The 19,783-nt window shown below is 40.3% G+C and overlaps 1 protein-coding gene across 1 annotated transcript in view; it reads left to right on the top strand.

The window, feature by feature from the left end:
* DSCAML1 (DS cell adhesion molecule like 1) overlaps positions 1-19,783 on the top strand; it is a 480,720-nt gene that overhangs the window by 285,780 nt on the left and 175,157 nt on the right. The window lies entirely within an intron of this gene.

The raw sequence follows: 19,783 nt of genomic DNA, 5'->3' as shown, positions 1-19,783 counted from the left end.
CTCATGGGCTTTGGTCCCTGAGAGCCCTTCCAAATCACAGTTATGGGATCCGAGTTGTGTATAGGCTATCGAGATGGTATTGATGAGGAAACAATCCTGTCCCCCAAGAGAATGGGGATGAATTTTTTTGCCTCTTAAATTGCGGGCTCCACTGGACCTTTAAATCAGGGTCAAATGGCCTTCTGACCTTGCCATGCTCTTTCCATTGAGAGGTTGTAAGTTAATTTTTGAGGGGAAGGGAAGAGCAGAGGTCCAACTAAAGCCAAGTGACACCCCACAGTAGGGCTGGATGCTCCATCCAGTGGCTCCAGCTAAAAATCTCTCCCTTGGATTTCCTTCCTCTTCCTTTTGCTTATGACATACACTAAGCAGCGCTCGGCAGATTCAAGGCTATTTGTAGGTATTTCAGCATTTCCATAGCACCAGTGAACACTTTGCATCTTCAGGCTGGTACTTGGGAGCTTGAAATTTTTCCTGATCCCCCTAGATGTTAGTTCTAGCCACCCTATAACCATGTACTGATTTTGCATTTATCCTATATACTTATCTGTATATGTTGTACTCATCCAGGAGAATGATTATAAGATCCTTGAAAGGATTATCTATCTCAGTTTTATATTTGTATCCCTAGAGTTTATAGCAAAATATCTGTATATGAAGCCCTGTGATCCCATGAAGAAAAATGAAAACTCAAACAAGAAAGGCTCCCTCTTTTGTGAGGTTATGATCTAGAAATAGGAAATATAATAATATGAGAATTCAGAAAAAGGGAGCTTAGGGAAGGGAGATAATGAGTTCTATGAGTTTGAGATGCCTAAAGGACAACAGATTCAAGGTGTCCAATAGGCATTTGATGGTTCAGAGCTGATCAGTTGCTCAGAAGAGATATAGGTCTGGATATGTCAATCTCAGAAGAATCAAGCAATTCATTCAGCCAATAAGTGACTATTAGTTATATTAATCATATATTTAAAGGTGAAGGAGAACATGTTCTGTTCATGCTCATCAGAAAACAGCCCTTTAACTGACCAGTGGATGAACTGTCAATCACCATCAGACTAGCTAGAGTGCCTTCACTGTCTCCTTTTGACTATCCAGTGGTCAAATTCCTTTCCCTTTAAAAATCAGCTCAAAGTCAGTTCAAACTCTCTCCTTGATAAGTTCCTCTCTAGTTTCCCCTCATTTCTTTTTTTTTTAATAACTTTTTATTGACAGAATCCATGCCAGGGTAATTTTTTACATTATCCCTTGCACTCACTTCTGTTCCGATTTTTCCCCTCCCCGAGATGGCAAGCAGTCCTATACATGTTAAATAGGTTACAGTAGATCTTAGATATAATATATGTGTGCAGAACCAAACAGTTCTCTTGTTGCTCAGGGAGAATTGGATTTAGAAGGTATAAATAACCCAGGAAGAAGAACAAAAATGCAAGCAGTTTACATTCATTTCCTAGTGTTCTTTCTTTGGGTGTAGCTGCTTCTGTCCATCCTTGATCAATTGATAGTTTCCCTTATTTCAATGACCTCTCCCTCCACTGAATTTCTTTGCCACTTTAACTACTGTACAACACTTATTTGGTCCTTAGCATGCTATTGCCATTTATCTTTACAATCATAAGCTTGTTGAAGATGTGACCCATCCCTTACACTTTTATATCATGACAATCTCAGTTCCTTCTGCTCCTGGCATAGTTCTGTGCACATAGTAAGCAGACACTCCATTAACACTCGTGGATTGGTTGATTGATTAATGATCAATTAAGCACTTATATGCCCAGCACTAATTGAAACACATAAAGACAAAAGTAAATCAGTCCTGTCCCACAGAGCTCTAGCACAAGAGACAATACATGGACACAGATGAGTATTTGCAAAATACTATATAGAGGAAAGAAACACAAGGTCATTTGAGGGTGGGTGGAACACTCTATATGCAGGCTTAGAAGAAGTTAGCATGAAGAACTAATTGAGCAAAGACACTTTTCTTCTTGGGCTATTGGGCTTTTCTACTTTTCCTATTGTTGACTCAGATGTGAGATTTCACATCATATCTGACAGCTGTTCCAACCCACCAGAATCTCCTCCCTTTCCTCACAACAACTCCATGAAGGTGAGTTGGGCAAATATCATCACCTCCCTTACAGGTGAACAGAATGAGGCTCCAAGAGGGTTAGCCCTTCAACATGCAATTGTTAATTACCTACTGTATGCACATGGAGAGAATTGCAGTATCAGCTTAGATAGTCTCCTTTGTTTCATGATCATAGAGTCTAGAGGGAAGAAAAGGCACAAACAGATCTCTAGGAAGGTTACGTACAAACTACAGTGAAAAGGTACTGTATGAAATCCAGTGGGAATGTCCCTACCAATCAGGGGACATTTACAGGAAGTGCCAGCTTTTGAGTTGGGGTTAAAAGGGAGCATGAGAACACTGCAAGAACAGGCAGCAATGTGAACAAAATTACGAAAGTGAGAGCTGAGAACTGTATACAAAGGCAACATGATATAGTGGAAAGAGTTCTGGATTTAGAGTTAGAAGATGTGAGCTTTAACTGCAATTCTGCTATCTACAATGTGTGTCATGTTGAGCAAATCATTCAGTTCTCTGGGCCTCTCTTTATATACTTCTGTTAGGTAAAGGACTTGGCAGATGAATTGTAGCTACCAAGCTTAATCTTAAAAACAGATCATAAAGTGTATTGCTTTCCTCTCAGTAGAGAAGTGAGGGAATGGGGATGGAAAGTTATATATACTATTAGATGCAACTACTTGTTATCAGTTTTACATAACTTTTTTTTGGTCAGAAGTGAAGGTTCAATGTTGGGGGAACAGTATATCAGAAAATAACTCATATAAGAAACAAAAAGCATCAATCAGCCTTTTTTTCAAATGAATAATGGAATTAGGTTGAGTGAACCCTAAATTTCTTCTCAGCTCTTTCATCCTAATATCTTACAGAACTGTCCAGTTTCACAGAAGCACAGAGTGTTTGGTACAAGATTTAAACTCAGGTTTCCTAAGTGCTGATCAAGGACTCTATCCATGTCTGTGGCAGCACTATGTACCAGACACTTGCTAAATGCTGGGGCAAATAAAGACCAAAAAAAAAAGTGAGGGGGCAACTATTTCCTGTCTCAGGGAGCAAACAGGAAGGGATAGAAACTAGTGGGCCCATAAGTCATCAGTATTCATATATATCACTAACAAAATCCAACAGTCAGAGTTACAAAGAAAAATTCCATGTAAAGTAACTACTGATAATATAAAATATTTAGGAATCTGTCTGCCAAGGGAAAATCAGAAACTTTATGAGCAAAATTACAGACCACTTTTCACACAAATTAAGTCTGATCTAACCAATTGGAAAAATATTAAATGCTCTTGGATAGGGCGAGCAAATATAATAAAGATGACAATATTACCTAAACTAATCTATTTATTTAGCACTATACCAATCAGACTCCCAAAAAACTATCTTAATGACCTAGAAAAAATAACAACAAAATTCATATGGAAAAACAAAAGGTCAAGAATTTCAAGGAAATTAATGAAAAAAAAAATCAAATGTACCAGATCTAAAATTATATTATAGAGCAACAGTTACCAAAACTATTTGGTATTGGCTAAGGAATAGATTAGTTGACCAGTGGAATAGGTTAGGTTCAAAAGATAAAACAGTCAACAACTATAGCAACCTAGTCTTTGACAAACCGAAAGACCCCAAGCTTTTGGGATAAGAACTTACTGTTTGACAAAAATTGCTGGGGAAAATTGGAAACTAATATGGCAGAAACTAGGCATTGATCCACACTTAACACCGTACACCAAGATAAGGTCAAAATGGGTTCATGATCTAGGCATAAAGAATGAAATTATTAATAAATTAGAGGAACACAGGATAGTTTACCTCTCAGACTTGTGGAAGGGGAAGGAATTTATGACCAAGGAAGAACTAGAGATCATTACTGATCACAAAATAGAAAATTTCGACTATACCAAACTGAAAAGTTTTTGTACAAACAAAACTAATGCAGAAAAGATTAGAAGGGAAACAATAAACTAGGAAAATATTTTTACAGTCAAAAGTTCTGATAAAGGCCTCATTTCCAAAATATATAGAGAATTAACTCTAATTTATAAAAAATCAAGCCATTCTCCAATTGAAAAATGGTCAAAGGATATGAACAGACAATTCTCAGATGAAGAAATTGAAACTATTTCTAGTCATATGAAAAGATGCTCCAAGTCATTATTAATCAGAGAAAGGCAAATTAAGACAACTCTAAGATACCACTACACACCTGTCAGATTGGCTAAGATGACAGGAAAAAATAATGATGATTGTTGGAGGGGATGCGGGAAAACTGGGACATTGTTGGTGGAGTTGTGAATGAATCCAGCCATTCTGGAGAGCAGTTTGGAACTATGCTCAAAAAGTTATCAAACTGTGCATACCCTTTGATCCAGCAGTGTTACTACTGGGCTTATATCCCAAAGAGATACTAAAGAAGGGAAAGGGACCTGTATGTGCACGAATGTTTGTGGCAGCCCTTTTTGTAGTGGCCAGAAACTGGAAACTGAATGGATGTCCATCAGTTGGAGAATGGCTGAATAAATTGTGGTATATGAATATTATAGAATATTATTGTTCTGTAAGAAATGACCAACAGGCTGATTTCAGAAAGGCCTGGAGAGACTTACATGAACTGATGCTGAGTGAAATGAGCAGGACCAGGAGATCATTATATACTTCAACAACAATACTATATGATGACCAGTTCTGATGGACCTGGCCATCCTCAGCAATGAGATCAACCAAATCATTTCCAATGGAGCAGTAATGAACTGAACCAGCTACGCCCAAAGAAAGAACTCTGGGAGATGACTAAAAACCATTACATTGAATTCCCAATCCTTATATTTATGCCCACCTGCATTTTTGATTTCCTTCACAAGCTAATTTTTGGACAATATTTCAGAGTCTGATTCTTTTTGTACAGCAAAATAACAGTTTGGTCATGTATACGTATTGTGTATCTAATTTATATTTTAATATATTTAACATCTACTGGTCATCCTGCCATCTGGGGGAAGTGGGGAGGGGGTAAGAGGTGAAAAATTGGAACAAGAGGTTTGGCAATTGTTAATGCTGTAAAGTTACCCATACATATCACCTGTAAATAAAAGGCTATTAAATAAAAAAAATAAAAAGAAAAATTAAAAAAAAAGAAACTAGTGGACCTGTATACCTTGGGTATCCCTGGAGAAAGGGGAGAAGGGGAATATGTCTTTTTTGTCTCAGGCACCCCCAAAAATTTTGGAAAAGACCATATAACAGCCCAATTCCCTCATTTTATAGATGATGAAACTAACACTCCAAAGGTTAGAAGCAAGGTCCAAAGCTAGCACTCTGTCCACTGTGCCATGATAGATCTCCAGATTTAGCTCTGACAACCTTCTTGGGCTTTCATCATTTTTGTACCTCAGTCTAAGTATTGACGAGGGACGAATTTTCATTTAAAGCTCTAAGAAGGATTTTGGATGTTCCTTTGATTCTTCTGCCGTGGGGCAAGAATAATTGACGTCAAGAGATAGAAGAGAAGAAAAGAGGTTATTGCTCAGACTGCCTGATATTGCAAGCCCCTCCCTCAAATCCTGGGATGCTAAGAGCTCTGGGGAGCCATCCAAGTTGGACCTGGGGTGGTGGGAGGGAGGAGAAGGAAAGAACAATGCTGAACAAGTAAGCACAAGCTTGGCCTTCTGGGAAAAATCAGGCTAAACTTGAAAGAGGTCAGTGGGTAGGGAAGGAATCTGACTTGATTCTGGTCCCAGTTCTGGACCCGAGGTCCCCAGGGCTCTCACATTATGTGACTATTAGGATTCCAGCAAGATTAGGTTGCTAACAAATGTCTTGGGAGGAAATTGGTGGGCTGCCTTAAAAACCCATGTACAGATGCCAAGGAACTTCCCCAAATTCTCCCCTGAAGAATTGTGTACAAACCAGACTGAAAGTCACTTTTCCTTTCCCTCGGCCTGCAGAGAGGACTATTTTGAATCACTCATACTTAGATCAATGTTTATAAAGACCCTGTGGCAGAAAAAGACAATCACAGATTAAGCTAGGACTGGATGCAATTCTGGCCAATTCTAGTCCCATTTTCACATTATTTCATTTTATTAATTGTAGTATAATGGAAAAAATTGGACATAGGGTTAGAAAATCAGGTTTTGAGTTTTGTTTTCCTTATTTGTGGCTTGTATGACTTTGGGTCAGTCATTGTATTTGTCTATAACTCAATTTCCTCATCATCACTTTCCATCATTCATCCCCTAAAAAGGGGGGGATATTGGAATACATAAGTAGGGGCCTTTACATAGAGTCCATGAACTTTAAAAAAAATTTCATAACCATATTTTAATATTTTTTTCTTTGTAATCCTATGTATTTTATGCATTTAACATTATTTGGAGAAAGGATCTCAGGCCTCATTATACTGCACAAGGGTTCTCTGACAAATGCAAAGTCGCTGGAATCTCTGGACAGTACAGGTGACCTTCAAGGTCTTTATGGCCCTGATTTTATGGTACAAAATGGTACAATTTTAGGATATCTATAAGTGGGTTGTAACCCCAATGGAAAGTGGAGTTGTCAGTAATCAGTATAGGTAGGAGAATCAGCTCTCCATTTGGCAAAACATCATCATTTCTATTCGGATGTATTCATCCAGTTCATTCGACAATAGGTAATGAATATCTGCTCTAAGTAAGCCACGTAGCAGTTATAACTAGGGCTGTACAATAGAAACTTTGTCCCAGGACACAAGAATTTTAGAACTTCCATAGTTCTTCTGCAACATGGAAATAAATAGCACTTACTTAGAAGGAATATTTCCTTAAAATAGGAAACTAGCAGATGATGAACTGTACTGCCCTTCATCTTTCCCCAACATCCTGATGACGGCCCCAGGTACTGTTTGTGCTATTTGTCTCGGGTACAAAAGTTTCTAGGTACAACACTGGGCACGGGGGTTTACCTTCCTAATTATCAGATATACATGTGTGTGTGTGTGTGTGTGTGTGTGTGTGTGTGTGTGTGTGTATAAAAATGCTAGAAAGACATCTAGAAGGACCATGGGAAATAGTAGAACAAAAACATCACATTGGTATTGAACATTAACTGTCAATCATTCTTTTAGTGGATAAACCATGCAGATAATTGCGAGTTGACTATATTTTTGTGGTAGATCCCAAAGCTGGGCAGGGAGACTATTTCTATCTTCTTGAAGCTTTGGTTCCAGTGCTGCTTCTTTTGGGGAGGTTGCCTCCCCAAATTGACCTTATATGGCCAATTTGAAGTCTGAGATCTTGGCAAGGAGATGTGGTCCAATGTACAACTACAACATTGTAGATCTGTGTGTGGTTCCTCCCATAACTGGTTCTTTAAAAGTCTTTCCCTGGTTCCCATGAGTCTTTGGAGCTATTTATTGGGTCAGAGCTTTTTGAGGTACAAATCCGACAGGTTTTGTGGACTTAAGGTGTTTTGTAACTTAGATACTAAGATGAGTGCCATCTGATGCTCTTCAGCCATGATAAGGCTTTCTCTTCCTTAATAGGTCTTTTTGACTTAAGGAAAACCCACAAGGTGAATAGTAAGGGGGGAAACCCAGGGGAATAGACCCAGCTCTCTTCAAAGGATCTGAAAATTGCTGGGAAGACAGATATTCAATCAATATGGTGAGAAGACTGGAATTAGGAAGGAACATGGTCCAAGATTGTGGGAGGAGCTTGAAGACTGGCCTGCATCAATTCAGGAGGGTTTCTAGAAGTAATAGGGCTGGATCTATGTTTTAGGGGAGAGGAGAGATATGGTAAAATGGCCAAAAAGATAATAACAATAACAACTGTGATAGTGTTGATAAAACACCAGACTAGGAAGTTTTCAATCCTGGACCTTGCTGTGGTGGTAACTTATTATATGACTTGGGGAAAGTCATTTAAATGCTCTATATCTCAGCTTCCTCTTCTGTAAAATGGGATAGGAAGGGGAATTATGAGAACTAAATGAAATAATGAAGGGAAAATTCCTTTGCAAGGTATAAAATACTTTTATGAAGGATCATTGCATATTTGGGAAAAGATAGGGATATCATTAAAATAAATCCAAATAAAAGAGAAGGAGATGAGGATCCCGCAATAGGTGTTAAATTCATGGGAAGGAGAGGGGGCACTATTGTAATCTCTCTGTAGCTACTAGTTTGTCTTCTCCCACTCTCTTCCCTCTTCTACTTCTTTCTTCTAGCTAGAAGCCTCCCCTAGGTTAGTAGGGAGAACAAAGAGTTGGCCCTGGCTTTGTGGGACCTGGCCTTGCCCCGAGTCTGGCCTCCAGAATCACCTCCCAGGACCTGGCCTTCACCTCGGCTCCTACCTCAGGCTTCGGCCTCCCCCTTCCCACCCCTCCACATCCCCTCACGTCCCCCCACCCTTTGTCCCCCCACCCTTTCTTCTGATGGAGGGCCTGCTAAGGCTTTGATCAGCACAGCCTGCTGCTTCATCATAATACGGCTTGGATTTCATTATCTTGTTTGTGTGGGGCTCCCGGTGTCCTGTTAAAGATCATTTGATCCGGGAGCTGTACTCCACGGGAAGCATGGTTTTAATCCATAAAGCTTAACAACTCCCCTCAGCTGCCATGGTACCGGGAAGAGAGAGCTGGGCTGGGGGTAGTGAAAAGCCAGCCTGGAAGCAAACAGGAGGCTGCTCTGCTTAGAGATGATCCACCCCCGTCCCTTCCGAACCTTGTTGATAGGAAAACAAGACCTTTGGATTGCATATACTTTGGTATAAACCTACAGGAGGCTACATGCCCTTCTTCTGGTCTTCCTCTACTTTTGGGGAGTGAGACTGGCTTTAGTCCAGTGTTGTATATACGCTAGCAGTCGCCAAAGGTGTGAGGACCAAGGAGGGGTCCCAAGAGCCACAAGGTCTGTAGATGTCAAAGGCAAACCTTAATCCTGGCTCTTCCTAACTCTCGGCTGCACCGGAGGCTGTTCCCTGGCTACCTGCCACACTGAGTCATATTAGAAAGGAAAGATCTTAGAAGTTATTTGGTCCAATCCACCCATTTTACAGATAAGAGACTGTGTGGCAGGCATTGTGCCACGTTCTAAAAAGACAGGGTCAAAAACTAAATAGTTCTCACCCTCAAGAAATGTGACTCTTGTTGTTGAGTCACATCTGACTCTTTGTGATTTCACTGTTGTTCAGTTTTTTAGTGATGTCCAACTATGGGACCTCATTTGGGATTTACTTGGCAATAATACAGATGTAGTTTGCCATATCCTTCTCCAGCTCATTTGACAGATGAGGAAATCAAGGCAAAGAGTGAAGTGACTTGCCCAGAGTCACCCTACTAAATATCTGAGCTTGGATTTGCACTCAGAAAGATGAGACTTTTTGACTCTGGGTGTTCCATCTACTATACCATCTGGGGGCAGACTCCATATTCTTCTAAAGCTCTGAGCCTCAGGGAGGACCACAGTGGGATGTCACCGGACGAGGGAGAGAACGTGGGGTGAGCAATGGTTTCTTTGAGACATTAGCTCTTGGGTATGTGCCAGTCACCTTCTATTAGCATAGGAAATCCTGTGCTGTCCTGAAGAGACTGAGTCATAGTTGAAAGAAGTGACTTTACAAAGTTGATGTAGGTAATTGATTGTTGAGCTCCAGAACCTCTGATTCCAAAGCTGATCTTCTAATATTTATGAAATGAATATTGTGAATTGATATTTAATGATGCAAGCAGAACGAGGAAAATATTGTACACAGCAACAATAAGATTGTGTGATGATTAACTGAAAAACTTGGTTCTTCTCAGCAATTCAGTGATCCAAGGCAATCCCAATAAACTTTGGATGGAAAATGCCATATGCATCCAGAGAGAGAACTATTATAGAGAGAACACATACTATTCTCACCTTTTTTTCCTTCTGTTTTTTTCTTCACGACTTTTCCATTTTGTTATGATTTTTCTCTTCCAACATGACTCATGCAGAAATATTTTAAAAATCAATGTACATGTATAACCTAATTTTTTTTTTAAAAAAAGAAATGCATGTCAATTTGGATTGGTTAAATAGTCTCATTCATCCCACTGTGAATCTAGTGATTTCATACCCCTCTGCTCACTAGTTGGAATCAGTCTTGTCCATAATCACTTCCCTATATCTTTGACTCTCTGAACCCACAGAGGAGGAGCCTGGTCCATATTTGCCCAGCATCTCATGCAGCAATACATGCAGATGGGCCCCAAATTTAAAGGTTTTAATGATGGAAAATTTTTTTCACTCAGAAAAGAATGAGCAGAGGAACCTTACAGAAAGATAGTCTCCAAGAGAGATCTGTTGATTGTGGAATCATTTTTGTGAGCCTAGAAAAAAAAAATCTTTTTGGTTTTCTCAATTGGGGAATATGTTCCCCAGTGGTTATGAAGTAGATTATTTTAAAAGCACAGATGGTTCTCCGATCCTCCTTCCCAGCTTATTCTGGCTTTTCCACCTGAGTAAACAAGGTTTTGATGCAGCCAGAGGCTCTGGAGCAAGGGGTGCTACGCTGATCAGTCAGCATTCTCATCAGTGCTGGGCTGTCTTGTTCTTCTCTGTCTGGTTTGTTCCTTTTTTCTTCAGATTTCTCTTCTTCTTTCTTGTAGGCCCTTTTTTTGGAACCTCCAATTTCTCTGCTTCAGGCAAGAAACAAACAGATAAAAATAAGGGAGAAAATTGTTACTGAGTTAGCTTCAATCTAACTCCAGTCAGAGATGGTGTCTCAATGTCAGTCATTCTGTCTCCATCTGGAGAGGGGGCTGGTATTTCCGCCACTGCATTTACATTTTGTATGGAAATGGAGTGTACAACTTACTATGGATTTAATAATATATACAGATCACTTTACTATTATGTCTCTAGAAAGCATTGCTTTTGTTTTCTCTCCTTGTTTAGCCCAGTGAGTTGTTTAATTTTTCCATAGTTCCATGGATTAAGGAAGAGCTGAGGGAGTTTGAGGCTAGATTTGGGTGACTGACTAACTCTATGGATGGCCTTAAGCCAGTCTTTTTTCCATGCAGAGCAGATCTTAGATACACACTTGGTATTTATCTGTAACATTCTGATCTGCTTTATAGTCATTGTATAGGTCTTGCAAGTACCATATCCCAACTGTTTTTATATTACCTCCAATGTCTAGCACTTGCTGCTTCACCAGGGGGAAGGATAGAAATTGGGACTCAAAACTTTAAAAAAATGTAAAAAATTGCAACATAATGAGGGAGAGATAAAATGTTATTTAAAAAAAGGAAAAAATCATAGCTGCTTAATAAATGATTAGTGAATAGATCAATGAATGCTGACCCTGTTTAGTCAGGGGGGTATACTACATGAGATATCAATGCCTGCTGTGGAAGCCTAGTGTCCAGACGGAAGAACATTTCTAATCACACTATGATCTGCCTTGAAGTATTGTGCTCAGCTCTGGGTATCACAGTTAGAAGGGATGGAACCTATCTGGAATGCATTAAGAGGAAGAACAATGGATTTAGACCCAAGAACTGAGTTTGATGACCAGCTCAGCTATTTACTGCCCATGTGAGCTTGAGCAATCTTTGGTCTCCTCATCTGTGAGATGAAGGGTTCATCTGATTGTTGCCCTTCATTATCAAAGAGGACCAAAAGGACATCACTATGTTGGAGTCAGATATCTGACTGTAGCTGATTAGACAATACAAACTGGAAAGGCTCTGCCATGGCTCGGTCACAAAGAATCCACTTGAGTATTTGGTGTGGACATGTCCCCAGACTTGCACATCTCACGTTTCTTTGGAGCGCTTGCAATTCTGTTTTGCTGAGAGAGCACGTTGCCCTTTTTGATGTGGGTATGCCATGTTGGACAGTCTTTTGCTAGTGTCTCCAATGTCGAAATCGATTTTGAAGGGCTGATCCAGAGGTAGGTCCCTTTCAGCTCTAATATTCTATAATTCTAATAAGGGTGATGAGGTGACTTTAAATCAATCCATATATTATTCAGTTAAAGGGATATTTAGCCTGAGGAAGAGAAGGGAGACTTAGGGGAAACACAATAGCACACCATCACATATTTAAAGATTTGTCATGTGAAAGAGGGACTAGTTCCAGTGGGAAGAACTGGGGACATAAGGAGAATTAGCACATTATGGCTCTAATAATTAGAACTGTCCCAAAGTGGAGTGGGCTGCTTTGGGAGGACATTGAGCTCTCTTCCTATTCTACCCCATACCTTTCCCCCTGGCAGTGTTTACACCCCTCTGGAAGAATTGTTAAGCTCTAAATGAGCTCTCCTCCTCAGATTTCTCTTATCTTGGACTTTTCTCCTATGTACTTATCATAGTCTAACCTTTTACATTTATTTGTGTGCATAATTAATCCTCACTAACCCTGTACCCCCATCACATTATATCATGAACTTCTTGAGGACAGAATCTATGTTAGAGGAACATCTTTGCATAGTGGAAAGAGTACCTGACTTGGAGTCAAGAGAAATTTGGATTATATGTATATACATATAATACAGTTATATATATTCACTCTGAATCCATCACTTCTCTATCTGGAGGTGGGTGGTGGGTTTCATCCCCAGTTGTGTCATCTTAAGTTATGCTATTCAGAGTTCCTAAGACTTTCCGGGTTTACAATATTGTTGTTATTGCATAAATTGTTCTCCTGGGTCTGCTCACTTCACTTTGCATCAGTTCAGATAGTCTATTTCAGGATTCTATCATGGGACCCTTCTCTTCTCTGTACATACTACTTCACTTGGTGATTTGACCAGCTGCCCCCATGGATTGAATTGCTATCTTTATGCTGATGATTCTCAAATCTACCTATGCTGCCCCAAACTCTCTGCTGACTGACAGTCTTACATCTTCAACTGCCTTTCAGACATCTTGAACTGGATGTCCAGTAGGCATCTTGAATCAATATCTAAAATGGAACTCATTCTCTTTGCCCCTAAATCTTCACTTCCCTCCTCCTCCACTTTCCCTTGCCTTCATGTTGTTCCCCTCGTCCTCGGGCTCACCACCAAGGAATCATCCTGGACTCCTTCCTATCCTCCAACACTCTCCCCTCCATATCCAGGCTGTTCCCACAACCTCTCTTCTGGTGCAGACTTTCATAATATCTCCCCCTAGACTACTGAAAAAGCTCACTGCCTCAAATCTCTCCCCATTCCAAACCATCCTCCTTTCAACCCTAAGGCGATTTTGCAAACACACAAATCCCATCATATCCCCCTCCTCAATAAACTCAATAAACAAGAAGAAATCTTCTGCTTGGCATTCAAAGCCATTCATAACTTAGCCTCCTCTTCCCTCCCCAAGCTCCTGACACATGACATATACTCTGGCCTCAGGACTGTTCCACAACAAGTGGAACATCTCTCAGCTCCAGGCGGTTTTCCTGGCTTCCCCCAGGGTTAGAACACTCTCCCTCCTCTGACCACTGACCTCCCTGGCCTCCTTTGTGTTGTTGTCCAGTCATGTCCATGACCCCATGGACACCAGACTTTTCTGTCTTCTATTGTCTCCCCAAATCTGTCCAAGCTCATGTTCATTGCTTGCTCATCCTCTGCTGTCCCCTTTTCCTTTTGTCTTCAATCTTTCCCAACATCGGGTCCTTTCTAATGAGTCCTGTCTTCGCATTATGTGGCAGAGTATTTAAGCTCTAGCTTCAGAACTTGACCTTCCAGTGCAATCCCACCTTCTTCAGGAAACGTTCCTTCTGTTTATCACCTCCTATTTATCCTCTACATAGTGTTGCTTTATGTACATTTGTTTGCATGTTGTTTCCTCCATTAGATTGTAAGCTACTTGAGGGCAGGGACTTTTGCCTCTTTTTGTATCCCTAGCACTTAGCACTGGGTCTGACACATGTTATTGCTGTTGAGTTTTTTCAGTTGTGCCCAACTTTCTGTGACTCCCTTTAGGGTTTTCTTGGCAAAGATACTGGAGGCGTTTTCCATTTCCTTCTCCAGCTCATTTTACAAATGAGGAAACTGAGCCAGACAAGAGTTAAGTGACTTGCCTAAAATCACACAGCTAGGAAGTGTCTGAGAAAAGATATAAGTCATAAGGATGAATCTTCCTGATTCAAAGCACAGTGTACCATTCACTTTGACCTAGCTACCTATCTAGCACATAGTAAGTGCCTAATGTTTGCTTGGTTGGTTGTTTGCCTTTGTTCTCTAAGAGGACCCAAATGACATCACTACATTAGAGTCAAATTTAATGTATCCAAGCATGGCTGATTAGACCAGTACAAGCTCGGAATGTTCTGCAGCTCTCCCATTCCTGGAATTCTCTCAATCTTTGCTTCTTCTTCAAATATGACCTTATAACTTCAGCACCACCTTCCACATTAAATATTTTCTGAACCCCTGGATGATAATGAAGTTTTAAAAGCTTGCTTTCTTTTTTTCTACCAATGATCCTCCTTGTATTTAATTCAATTGCCTTGTATTTATTTTCAAGTATATGTAACCTTCTTGAGGGCAAGAACTGTTTCTTTGTATTGATCATTGTTGTTGTCTTAATATCTATTACAATAAAAATTTTTAGAAATACAAAGAAAACAGGCAAATCTGAAGAAAGATATTGTAGGAATTTAGACTCCAATTAATTCTGTCATGGACCAGTCACTGTTCTTTGGCAAAGAGTGGTAAGAATCTAATGGATTAATAAGGATCGCTAATATTCATAAAAAAGTATAGTAAGGAAGAGAAGACTCAGACCCACCAGCTTTCTTTCACTCTGAGTGAAAATATCAAAGGGGAAAAGGGGTTAAATCATGTAACTAAACAAAGTAATTACATGAAGTAAAAGCAGAAATTATTATAAATCATTAAATGGAATCTTAAGAAAAAAACAATAAAGATTTTTAATATGTGATTGTTGATTGTTTGATCGGGCTAGATGGTTTTGAGGTTACTCCAGATCCAAGTCCTAGGAGCTAGCTATAGTTTTCACAGTTTCCAAGCCTCTCTGGCTGGAGGGATCTCCTGAGAGGAGAAGACACAGAAAAATTGCCTTCCCATAAGGAGTTATCAGAGACATGGTCCCAAATTGCTTCCTCCTTCCTGTGTTTTCACTGTGTAGGCCCTGGTACCTTTCCAAGGCAGCTACCCTTAGTCTAGGCCCAGCTAGGATTTTTTAAGGGAAGTTTTATCAAGCATTTCCCTGTTTCTGCCTCTTTAATTATTCAGTGGAGTAGAGATTAATTTTACAATAATCAGTAAAGCCCTTGGAGGGGCTGGGTGATGGGGGGGTGGGGGTGGGGGGGAAGAGCACGTGTGTAGGATGAAAGCCTTGCTTCTGCAGCAGCAGTGGGTGGGACTTAATGCCGATGCAACCTGACAGCTCGGGCCCTGGAGCCCTCTCCCAGATTGCTTAGGAGGCTGATGGCAAGGAGGTCCAGGCATGTCACACACAAGCCCGAACCCCCTGGAGAAAGCAGGGATGGAGCTGGAGCTGTCCTCTGCCCAGGGCTGAAGGGTGTCACCCTTGAGATAAAGACAGTGTACATTCAACTTCCAAAAAGGGAAAAAAGGATGGGAAATTAAATGTAATGGAGAGAGCATCTTCCTTCTGCTTCCTTGCTTTGTGATTTTGAGCAAACTCTTTGAGCCTCAGTTTTTTAATTTACCTACCATGCCCACAGTCAGAGTTCAAATTCTACCTCCATCCATGTTAGCTGTTTAAATTAGCTCTCAGTTTTCTCATCTGTTAAAAAAAATTTTTTTTTCTTTTAAATGCATTGGGAATGAGAAGGGAGACTAGGTGACTTCTAAGGGCCCTTCAGTTCCTAAACCTTACAGGGTTGTTGTCAGGATCAAATTAAATAATGCACATAAAAGCACTGTATAATTAACTACTATAAAAAATAGAAGCTATTGTAATTATTAGAAACATCGTACATCAGAGCTGAAAGGAGACTTAGAGATCATGTCATACATCCCCCTCGTTTTGCAGATGAATAAACTGGAGACCCTAAGAAGCTAAAGCAACTTGGTCAAAGTCACACAAGAAGTGTCACAGCTGTGATTCATCTACCAGTCATCTCTAGTCTACCTCTCAGATGCCTACTGGGGCCAGGAGTTGGAAAGATCCAAGTTGAAATCTAGCCTTAGACATGTCCTAGCTATGTGATTCTGGGCAGGTCATTTAACTTTTATCTTCCTCTCAACTGTATAATGGAGATAATAATAGTATCTACCTTTCAGGTTCTTGTGAAGATCAAACGAGATATTTGTGAAGCAGTTCTTTGGCAGATAGTAGGAGCTTATTCTCTTTCAATATCAATGTAACTATGGGGAAACACCAATTTCCTTATACAGCATATGGTACTGTATAAACATGTATATAGTATGTATACAGTATAAACTATGTACTGTATAAAGAGCATGTAAAGTGCTACATAATAAATATGAGCTGTTATTATTTTAGGGCAGCTAGGTGGTGAAATGGATAGAGTACTAGGTCGAGAGATAGGAAGACCTGAATTCAAATTTGGCTTCAGTTATCACTGTATAACCTTGGACCTGGACACTGTTTCAGTTTCCTCATCTGTAAAATGAGCTTGAAAAAGAAATGGCAAACCACTCTAGTATCATTGCCAAGAAAACCCCAAAAGAATCACAAAGACTTGGACACAACTGAAAACAACTAAACAACATCATCATTTTATTGTAAGAAGAATTAGGAAGTTAGGGAGTTTAAGAATGTAACTGTGGTTTCATTGATGTAGAACAGAGTTGTCAAATGCACAGCCCCCTTCCCATCCAGCCAGCAATGCTCTTGAATCACATTAAAAATAATTGGGAAATATTTAACAAAATAAAAATACAGTAAAACAGGGATAACATAACATTTTAAAATGCGTCAATATGTAGCCAGTAGGGATCCTTGTGTATAGATTAGTGTCTGTTTCCCCCTTTCTCTTTGACTTTGATATCACACACACACACACACACACACACACACACACACACACACACACTAATTCCTTGCAATGAAGAGCAGCAGCTTCTGTGGCTACTTTTGCAACCTTTGAGAAATGGCTGGAAGACTGAAAGGTTGAGTGATTTGCCTACAGTCTCATAACCAATTTGTGTGACACAGAGGTGGAAATCAACTCCGAGTCTCCCTTCAAAGCGAGCTCACTGCCCATGACCACAGGCTGCCGTGCCTCTAGTATTGCCGTTGTCACTTATTATAGTGATCATCTTAGTTCAGCCATTCTGCAGCCGGATGCCCTTACTGAAGTCCTAACCTCTGACTCGTGCACAAAATAGTGATGATAGCATCTGCTGACCCAGCCTGAAGGGGTAGTTTGTGGACTCCCAGCTCTAAGTCTTGTGATCGTGTGAACCTGTCCTGTTACCTTCCAGTAACAGCATCTCCCTTCCATTTCGTTAGCCCTGGTCTGGCCCTAGCCTTCCTTCTGGAGCCCCAAGTTAGACTGCTTAGATATGAGACCCCCACAAAAATTCAAATTATACAAGAGAAAACAGGAATTGTTTCCAGCATGGGGCCTCTTTGTGTGTCATTTCCTTAGATAGAAACCGAGGAAAATGGCCCCAGGCTCTGAAGGAGGAGACTCCAAGGGAAAAGGAAGGGTAAGGATGGATATCTAGACTGGGTTCTGCTTGCTCACTGTAGTCCTAGTGAAAGCCAGGCTCTCTGGGCTTTCAGAATGGGCAAGATTTTCCAGGAGGAAGATTCATTTGGCATTTGTTCATTTGTGTGTGTGTGTGTGTGTGTGTGTGTGTGTGTGTGTGTGTGTAGATGGGGGGAGGGATAGGAAAGCCTGTTGTTTTCATGAAATTAGTGGAAAAGTTCACTAACAGCAAGGATTCCCAGAAAATAAGCACAGCTGGATTCTGGAGGTGGAAAGGATGGGAAAAAAACCTCATTCCTTGCAGACTTAAAGGCAGGAGGGCCATCTCTCTGTCTTAAAGTTAAAGACTTTTAATTTGGGATGAGTAAGGTCAGGATGACTAATCTTTAGCCTTCCAAAGGCCAGTTTCTTATGCTGACCTTTTAGTCTCCCAGCCCTGAGATAGTGCCTCCTATAATCTGAGGGTATTTTAAACTTTTTTCCAAGGAAGCCATTAAGGATCCTGAGGAAACCCTCATGTACAGTTTAAAAATCCTCCTTTCTAGATTTAGCCCTTTCTCCCAATTCTTCATAGGGAGCATAAGATTTATCTTTGTAAAGACCCTTTTTGTCTTTTTTATAAATGAGGAAACTGAGTCCCAGTGAAGCAAATGTTCTCCCATTTAATTTAATTGGCTGTGTGACCAGAATTCCCATACACATCTTCTGACTACATTTCCAGCCCTCTTTTTACTAGATTGTGGTTATAGCCATATGGACCAGTCCCTCAGTAGGATCTGGGATGGTAGGTTGGCTGAATGGTAGGGGTATATAAATGAACAGCTTTCTAGCACTCCAGCCTTCCTCACATTATCTTTGTCTTTTTGTTTTTGTTTTTAATTAAAGCTTTTTATTTTCAAAACACATGCATAGATAATTTTCAACATTCACCTTTGCAAACCTTGTGTTCCAAATTTTTTCCTTCCCTTTCCCCTACCACCTCCCCAGACAGCAAGTAATCTAATATATATTAAACACCTCACATTATCTTTGTCAAACAAGAAACAAGTCAAAGGGACAGTTTTGTCAGACACCAAAGGCCCATTATCTTCATTTGGTCACTGAAGGTTTCTGCCAAGTCACATTAAATCTAGAGGAAGAAGGATTATGCTGAGCTATCATCAAAGCAGCAAGCATTTATGAGCGCTTGCTTTGTGCCAGGCATTGTACCATGCTCTGGGGATACAAATACAAACAAAAAGAAAGACAATTCCTGCCCACAAGGAACTTATATTCTGATGGAGAAAGACAACATATAAAAGAGAGGTGAAAATGAGGGGGGGCAGATACTTGAGTAGGGAGCATGATGTTGAACCCCAAAAAGTCAGAAGCAAAGCTTAAAGGGGAGTGAAATTTGGCCAGCCTAGATCTCTCTCCACAAAGGAGGCACAAGGAAGAAATCACTCATGGAAGAAGGGTGCCATCTTGGAAAAGACATGTTCTAGAATCAAAAGACTGCAGAAATATATGGATGTTCAGGCAAAGGAGACCCTGAGTACTAATGGAACTTATGGGGTGACCCACATGTGTAAAAATGTTTATGGCAGCCTTTTTTGTAGTGGCAAGGAACTGGAAACTGAGTGGATGCCCATCAGTTGGAAAATGACTGAATAAGTTATGGCTTATGAATGTTATAGAATATTATTGTTCTTATCAGGAAGATGATTTCAGAGATGCCTGGAGAGACTTACATGAACTGATGTTGAGTGAAATGAGCAGAACCAGGAGATCATTGTACATGGCAACAGCAAGACTATATAATAATCAGTTCTGATGGACATGGCTCTCTTCAACAATGAGATGATTCAAACCAGTTCCAATAGTCTTATGTTGAAGAGAGCCATCTTTTTTTTTTTTAAATAACTTTTTATTGACAGAACCCATGCCTGGGTAATTTTTACAACATTATCCCTTGCACTCACTTCTGTTCCGATTTTTCCCCTCCCTCCCTGCACCCCCTCCCTGAGATGGCAAGCAGTCCTGTACATGTTAAACAGGTTACAGTAGATCTTGGATACAATATATGTGTGAACCGAACAGTTCTC

This window comes from Sarcophilus harrisii, chromosome 3, assembly GCF_902635505.1.
Source record: "Sarcophilus harrisii chromosome 3, mSarHar1.11, whole genome shotgun sequence".
Lineage (NCBI taxonomy): Eukaryota > Metazoa > Chordata > Mammalia > Dasyuromorphia > Dasyuridae > Sarcophilus > Sarcophilus harrisii.
The sequence above is the reverse complement of the archived record's forward strand: the minus strand, read 5'-3'. Positions and strand labels throughout refer to the sequence as shown.